Raw genomic sequence first — 9,037 nt, forward strand, 5'->3', positions numbered from 1 at the left:
AATATAATAATAAATAAATAAAATTAAAATAAATAAATAATAAAAGATTATTACGTGGAACTAAAAACAATTTAAAATAAAAAAATTAAATTCCACGTCAGCATATTAGCATTCCAAGTCATATTAAAATAAATAAATAATTAAAAAAACAGTGCCACATCATCAATTTTGTTGACCAAATCCAGCAAGGGGGTAAAATAGGGGAATCTACAAATGGCAGGGATGGAATCTGTGTTTTTTTTTTTACAGGGTTGTTTTTGAGATTCGCCCCATATGGCAGGGGGCAAAATAGGGTTTAACCCTATATATATATATATGATTTAATTATTGAAATTAATATATTTAAATTATTTCAATTAGTTTCAGTTTATTTTAATATAAATAATTCAGTTTATTATATAATTAAAGTAAAATTTATAATTAAGTGATAATAATTTGTGCATTATGTATAAATGTTACAAGTAAATTCATATGGCCTAGTGGTAAGTGCATTGGTGGTAAGGAGTTAAAGGGCATGAGTTTAAGTCTTATTTGTGACAAAGTTTTTTAGACTTGAAGTTCTACCTTCTAGGTCTTGTTAGCTTAGCTATTTAGTTAGTATTTTGTAGTATTGTACTTATTGTACCTTAAACTTGTTCACTAAGTTTAGTCTATTAGGGCTTATGTGGCAAATTTTCTTTTGTATAAATAGCCTTGTAGTAGCTATCATTTAACAACACAAGTAGTAGAATATACAACTTTATTCTCTCATCTCTTTTGCGCCGTTTTTCCTTTTGTTCATTCTCTTTGTTATCATCTTTATTAATATTAATAAATACATAAATTAATATAAAAAAATTCAATAAATTAAAAAATATTATAATAAAAACTAATCCAATTAAAAAAAAAGAGATTGATTAAAGTCTAAATAATTATAATTAAATTTGTTTTAGTAATACATAATTATATTTTTATATATTTTATATGTGTTATTTTTATTTATTATAATTAAATATTTTTATAAAAATTTGGACCTATTTTTTAAATTAAAACAGGGTCTTCTGTCTGATTGGGCGGCACTGTTTAAAGTAATACATACCTTACAAAATGTAAATAAAATAATATAGTATACTTAATATAATTTAATTAGTAATATATTGTTTGATATTATAAAAAAGAGTATACATTATGTAATACCCCATATTATTCTAGGCATGATTATTCATATAATTATGAAGTATTAAGAGGGAAATAATGGATTAATATAATTAAGAGAAGGTTAGTTGGAATAGAAAGATGTTGGTTAGAAGCAAACCAAATGGCAAGGTGGTAATTTTGGTTTAGTTGAGGGGCACATTGGACCTTAACCTTATATTGCATGACATGTGATTGGTTGGTAGAGATACACCATTCCAAATTCAGAATTTTGTGAACGAGAAGTGGAGAGAGAAGTGGAAGAGGTCTTGCACCTCATTTCAAGTTCCATTTTCGTATTCTATGGACAGCTCTCACTAATCTGATCATAACTCTCTGCTCACAACTCCGATTCAGGTGATTCTCAAAGATTTGGATTCTACACAGAATTCTCTTCGATTTGGTATATTATTTTGTTCTAATAGCTTGTTTATTTGTGGAGAAAAACGAGTTTGAAGTTGGAAGGTCCATGCTGAATGTGTGTCAAAGATTGGTTACGGGTTTGATCATGTTAGAGGTGAAGTTTTGGCATCAATGGAAGTTCAATGGCTGCATGATCATCATCCTAATCTCTCTAAATCTAAGGTGAGTCCTTAGATAGAAACTATGGGGTTTCCATGTTGGGGTTTCTATTTGGGGTTTAGGGATTGTGAGCAATTATAAATTATTGATGCTAGCTATGTTTGATTGCTTTAGTCCTTGCATGTTAATGTTCCTAAATGTATTTATATGATGCAATTTCGTTGGGACTGTTTTGCAAGTGTAGGGAATCATTTATAGGGTGTTTGGAACTGGTTTAGAGCTTTTAAAACACAGAAAATTGATTCTGCTACAGGGTATTCGGTTACGGGTCTTTGGGTAACCGATTACTCTGTTAAAAATGCAATTTTGGACTGTTTTTAGTGCCAGTAATCGGTTACTGAGTTTGGGTAATCGGTTACCCTGGGCGCAGAGGAAAAAAAATCAGCAACTTTAGAAATTCGTAACTTTTGCGTCGTAAGTCCGTTTCGCGCAAACTTTATATCATTGGAAAGCTAGCGACGTGTACTTTCTAATAAAATTGGTCCCTAAATCAAAATATTTGATTTAATAATATAAGAATCCTTCTTAGTGAGACTTGTCTATCGAGTATGTGTACATACTAAGGTTTTATATGACCATGGGTGTGTTAATTTTGTTACATGTGAATTATGTATAGTTAGAATGAATTAACTTCATTATTCTTAATTGCTATATTATGCTCAAATGCGAATTCTATGTTGTGATGAGATATGAACATTTTATTAATGCCCGTTATTTCGGTTAAACAATTGGGATTGTGTGCTTGCGTGTTTGGCGCTTGATATGTGTGTATGCTGAATCGAAGTAGACCAGGTACTAAGTTACGATTCGGACCGTGGGTCCTGGAGTTATTTGTGGGACTGCCCTGATCATGGATCCCAGAGGCACATACCTGAACTACCGTTGCAATGTGCTTGTGAGTGCCTTATGGGGCTTTTTACTCACTTGCTGTGTACACACTCACGTGCTCGGTATGATGGTGTTATGCGGATAAGTAAGCCTACGCATAACAGGTAAACAATCTCTAGTGATGCCATGTAGGCTACATCATTAGGTTCCTACCCGGATGGGCTCATGCGTCGAGACGGCATGTTGCACTTGTCGTTAACACCAGGTGCATATAGATGGTTAATGGGACGGTGTCGCCTCTTAGGCAAGGTCATCTCGCAGCCACGTAGGCTTGTGTGAACCCATTTAACCACTCTTGCAGGGTGCTTGTGCAAGTCTCTTGACAAATAGGCATGGGTGAACCCACCGAGGGTGTGTCAGTAACTTAGTAGTGGTATTAACGTACTTCTGGATTCCCCGTATATGGATGCGGGTTTTGCATACTTGGTTGCTTATATAATTGTATATATGCATTAATCGTCCAATGGTGGATGATTCCAAGTTTTCTCCGTACTTGTACCGGATGTGAGGATGAACCCCGGATCAATGGTGGATTCGCTTTTGATGCATGTACCCTGTAGATCCGAGTGGACCCATAGGATAGGAGGACTCACTAAGATTTAGTAATCTCATCCCAATCAACTTATATTTTTTTAGGTGCGGTTTAGTAGCATTTGGTCAGTAGCAGGTTTGGACTGAAGACTTGGAAGTGGTGATGGCTCGGAGACCTCGTCAGATCTCATTCTCCGCTGTGCAGATCCATTGAAGACACGTGTTTTGTAATTCTTATTAGGATTTCATGTTGTATTTTATATGGATCTTTCTATAACTTTAGCTTTTGTATGTACTCAATATCAATTTATAACGTTTCATGCATAATATACTAGTCAGTTATGTATAGGGTGTTACAATTGGTATCAGAGCAGGTCGATTCTCGGTCGAGCCAAGAGACATCACTAGCAATTCCTTTCTTCCTCACATGTGCGTGTTGCTAGCCTGATTTTACTGATATCTCATTAATTTTTTGAACTTGATCAACTCATCGACTCAGTGTGAGACAGTAGAATTACGGAAGAGCCGCCATGAGGACTCGTAAACTTGTAAGTGTCGTGAACCCAAGTAGCAAGGATTAGTTGGGTGGTGAATTGTATATGGAATCTGGATTTATTGGATGACGTAAGTAGATGGGATATTGGAGTTGTCATACTTAAGAGGAGCGTTTGACGCAAAGAAGTAATACCCGAACAGTCAAGGTGTGGATCGAGACAACTAGAACCCCTAAGATTTTGACTGGACGGAGTGCAACTTTCTCTAAGTCTTGGTAATAGCAAGGGAAATCCAAATAGGATTGAGTAGGAGCCTTGTAAGTGAGATTCTCCGAAGGTGTTGAGCTAGGGATTAGTAGGATTCAGTACCGAGGATGTTGCCGGTGTTAGGTGTGACTGATGAGCCGATAGGACATAATAACCTTTGGAAGTGCGGACACAGAAGTCAGACCTTTTTGATTAGGCTGGTACGAACAGTAATTGGATGGGTGAAGTATTAGATCCTAATTTAACTCGAAGTACCCTAAGCGAGAGTAGTTACCTAGTAAATGTTGGTGGAAGGTACGAGTGTGGCAACTTACGATTGGGCGAGGTTTGAATACCCAGTCGATAGAAGAGGATATGTATTTTTGTTCTTATCATTTTATATTTAAGTTCTAGAACTACGCTAGATGGAATATGAAATGATGTAGAAGCGTGAAATGCAGTAACCTAATTTCTTGTTAGTTGTTGTTCGTCTGACCCCGAGTGAATCCATAGAACTACGCTTGGCGTTGGGTGTTCAGGCGAGTAAGAACTAAGATCTATCTGGACTGAATTATCCTTGGAATCTCATGCATGCGTGGGACGAGTGGGTACGCGCACTGCATGGTAATCCGAAGTTGAACTTCAAATCTTCATGCTTGGCGTTTTGGCTTTCCGAGTAAGTAACTTTGATGTGTAGCACTCTCAGGTTTTAGCATCCTAAGGAGTGTGATTCGAAGGACTTGAGGAACGATGAACCTATTGGAGGTCTGTTCAGACACTTATCGGTTGTGACTTTAGGATACGTGTGGAGATCGTTATACGCCACAGAGGTAGGTTACCTGGATACATGGCCTCGGAGTTGGACCACCATGTTGGTACTACCAGACGGGTATAATGCCACAGTATCACTATCGTGCACAAGATGCGTGAGTCATCCTTTTTGCGACATGTGTGGGACAAAGGTGATCTGAAGCTCAAGGTAGAATTTTGATTTGGCACTCGTGAGACACAGATCTAGACTCTCATAAGGTATGTGGGATAAGGATCCATATGTCTCACTCGATAGTATAGGAATAACTAGACAGGCGATGGTGAGATGGATCAAGATCCAATACTATACTTATGGAGACTCTTAGTGATCATGATCGCGTGAGTTAGTATCAGATTGTACCTTGGGGACGTTCTCGTTTCGTGACGTGTTAAGTTGGCAATTCTACATGAGTGTCTATAGTGAGACTCATGTGCGGTCATGATATCCTGGTCAGCATAGTGAGTGGCTATCATGTATCATTGGCAACCGGTGATGGAATATGCGAATTGCATCTTGGACTAGTTTGATATGTGACGTATCTGGTAGAGTGTCTGTAGATACTCTGAGTGAAGAAATGTCAATCTTGGTAAAGCATAGACATTTTGGTTTGAGAACTTCTGAGGAGTCTATAAGAGAGATGTTCGAAATACAAAGTGCAATTTCTTGCATTGTGGCTACACTCAGACCGTTGGGAGCACTGCAATGAAGGATGCAACCGTCGAGGAAGTCAGTTTAGTGTCTGATTCAGAGGTGGAACAGACATTAGATGACTGTGTGAATGGAGTGTGGCTATGGGAGGATTGTTATATCAGTAAGTCGCACGAGTTATCAGAGGTGATACTACGCTAAGAGAATGAAGCTGTTTGGTTGGGAAGAGGCGATGTTAAATTGATAGAGTTATAGTAAGCTGCATACGTTATGAAGGATTCGTTATACCGGCTAAGCAGCCAGACTTGTTGGAAGGGGTAAAACATAGCAGTTGTACGTTGTGGAAATCAGTTACAAGGACAAAACCTCTAAGTCAGTGAGTATTTGGGTTTCAATGTCCTGAGATCGAAACGTGTGCCTAAGTTGTGGTAGATGAACTAATATGGAATGGCAGAGTAAGTAGAAACTTAATTCTGGAGAGTATGCAACTTTGAGGAGTAGTAGTCGACGATGGATGTATATGGAGTTCTGGCACGTGTTGCAATTGGACAACTGTAGATAAGCAATTATTGTGTATTAATGGAAACTAAGTGAATTATGGATATAACGTGACTCAGAGGATTTCAAGGTGTGTGACTTGTTGGAATCAGAGTAGCGCAACAGATCAAGAAAGAATCAGATAAGTCTGAGGTAGGAACGAACGAACTATTGGTAGGATTTTATGTTGGGATGAAAGTATCTTCCTAAGAGAAATTGTCGAAGCAGTGTTTCGTTCATTCCAGTCTCTCGAGGATCCACCATAAAACTCAAGAGGTGTTGTCAATGGGCCAGCTGGGGAACACATTTGCTGGATGGCATGTTGTCCGATGTTCGTAGAGATCATCAGTTGAGCTTGTAAATCACAAGGGTTGGACATAGTATCGTGACTGTGGAAATGTTGAAGGCTAGAGAGGAAATTCAGTTGGCGTAAGTTCTTTGTGGTTATGCCTTGTGTACTATGATTGTACAGGAAGACTGGTACAATGGTTACAGGTCAGTTGTTGAATTTTGCCTCTTATCAGTAGAATCTTATGTGAGGTTGTCGAATGTCAAGGCTATAGTTGCAAGATGATTATACCTTCGCGGTTTACGGTGACAGCTGTTATGTCTAAATTGGAGTAAGGGTTAAAGTAAGGAGATTCAGTTGTATAAGTAAAGGTAAATTTGGGACAATCATCCTAAGACTTTGGGAACCAGAGGTTAAGACCAAGGAATTTGGAGATCACCTAATGACATTGTATGGACTCGAGTGGAGAATAACTTGAAGTGTTATCGCAGAAGCGACGTTGTGGCGGTAATCCTCAAGTGGGAAGTAATTCAAGGAGCTGAGTGAATCAGTAATGTTTGTTGAACGAGGGTGAACACACCAAATAATGAAGCGAAGGATATCCGACATGAGTGGGTTATTAGAGTTTTTGAAGTTTTGGAGATTCAGTGCAGAGCAGTGAAGGTCAAGGACCCTGGAAGGATCTTTCCCCAGATATGTCAAGACGAAGTATCTGAATAGACGTGTTGCTTGAGAGTTAAGGTTCTAATCATGTATAGTGGGACGCAAGTATTTTTAGCAGATTATGTTTCTACGTATGGAATGACCCTCAGGCAGAGTAGTGAAGCTACCTAAAGGAGAAATGTAAGTAACATTTCGTCCCTTGTTGGGATAATTTGGAAAGGTTATTTCCCTGGTGATCAGATAGAATTCGAGGACGAATTCAATTTAAGGGGGGGAGAATGTAATACCCCATATTATTCTAGGCATGATTATTCATATAATTATGAAGTATTAAGAGGGAAATAATGGATTAATATAATTAAGAGAAGGTTAGTTGGAATAGAAAGATGTTGGTTAGAAGCAAACCAAATGGCAAGGTGGTAATTTTGGTTTAGTTGAGGGGCACATTGGACCTTAACCTTATATTGCATGACATGTGATTGGTTGGTAGAGATACACCATTCCAAATTCAGAATTTTGTGAACGAGAAGTGGAGAGAGAAGTGGAAGAGGTCTTGCACCTCATTTCAAGTTCCATTTTCGTATTCTATGGACAGCTCTCACTAATCTGATCATAACTCTCTGCTCATAACTCCGATTCAGGTGATTCTCAAATATTTGGATTCTACACGGAATTCTCTTCGATTTGGTATATTATTTTGTTCTAATAGCTTGTTTATTTGTGGAGAAAAACGAGTTTGAAGTTGGAAGGTCCATGCTGAACGTGTGTCAAAGATTGGTTACGGGTTTGATCATGTTAGAGGTGAAGTTTTGGCATCAATAGAAGTTCAATGGCTACATGATCATCATCCTAATCTCTCTAAATCTAAGGCGAGTCCTTAGATAGAGACTATGCGGTTTGCATGTTGGGGTTTCTATTTGGGGTTTAGGGATTGTGAGCAATTATAAATCATTGATGCTAGCTATGTTTGATTGCTTTAGTCCTTGCATGTTAATGTTCCTAAATGTATTTATATGATGCAATTTCGTTGGGACTGTTTTGCAAGTGTAGGGAATCAATTATAGGGTGTTTGGAACTGGTTTAGAGCTTTTAAAATGCAGAAAATTGATTCTGCTACAGGGTATTCGTTTACGGGTCTTTGGGGTAACCGATTACTCTGTTAAAATGCAATTTTGGACTGTTTTTAGTGCCAATAATCGGTTACTGAGTTTGGGTAATCGGTTACCCTGGGCGCAGAGGAAAAAAAACCAGCAACTTTAGAAATTCATAACTTTTGCGTCGTAAGTCCGTTTCGCGCAAACTTTATATCGTTGGAAAGCTAGCGACGTGTACTTTCTAATAAAATTGGTCTCTAAACCAAAATATTTGATTTAAGGGTTAATGAACTTTTTCGTCCCTTTAAATATTTCAAATTTCGTTTTTAGTCCCTCCAAAATTTTCCTTCAAGAAATCGTCCCTTCAAAATTTTTCTTCCGAACTATTGGTCCCTAACGTCAAATTTCGTAGCTAATCGGTGGCTAAAGTCGTAGCTAATCTCTAGCAAATTTGATGTTAGGGACCAATAGTTTAGACGAAAATTTTTCAAGGGACGATTTCTTAAAGGAAAATTTTGGAGGGACTAAAAATGAAATATGCAATATTTAGAGGGACTAAAAGGTTCATTAACCCTTGATTTAATAATATAAGAATCCTTCTTAGTGAGACTTGTCTATCGAGTATGTGTACATACTAAGGTTTTATATGACCATGGGTGTGTTAATTTTGTTACATGTGAATTATGTATAGTTAGACTGAATTAACTTCATTATTCTTAATTTCTATATTATGCTGAAATGCGAATTCTATATTTTGATGAGATATGAACATTCTATTAATGCCCGTTGTTTCGGTTAAACAATTGGGATTGTGTGCTTGCGTGTTTGGCGCTTGATATCTGTGAGGGCAAGGTGTTGTTTCCATGCTGTCAAAATATTGTGAATCAACCACAACTTAAGTGGAATCATAGAAATCAAGCACCAGCAACCAAGACAAGCACTTTTGGCCACAAAACACCAATAGGTCGACCCACACATATCATAGGTCGACCTATTGCAAGCCCCTTGTGAAGAAATTCAGGAGAAGGCTGAATGTGTCGATGCATTACCTTCTTAGGTCGACGCATAGCTATTTTGAGGA

The 9,037-nt window shown here is 37.7% G+C and overlaps 1 long non-coding RNA gene across 1 annotated transcript; it reads left to right on the forward strand.

Moving 5' to 3' along the window:
- Nucleotides 1-1,187: 1,187 nt before the first annotated feature.
- On the forward strand, nt 1,188-8,805 carry LOC131662668 (uncharacterized). The gene is made up of 3 exons (XR_009301792.1): nt 1,188-1,530; nt 1,616-1,758; nt 3,280-8,805. It is a non-coding gene; the product is annotated as an uncharacterized LOC131662668 (long non-coding RNA).
- The last annotated feature ends 232 nt before the right edge of the window (nt 8,806-9,037 follow it).

Source organism: Vicia villosa, linkage group LG3 (assembly GCF_029867415.1).
Source record: "Vicia villosa cultivar HV-30 ecotype Madison, WI linkage group LG3, Vvil1.0, whole genome shotgun sequence".
Taxonomy (NCBI): Eukaryota; Viridiplantae; Streptophyta; class Magnoliopsida; order Fabales; family Fabaceae; genus Vicia; species Vicia villosa.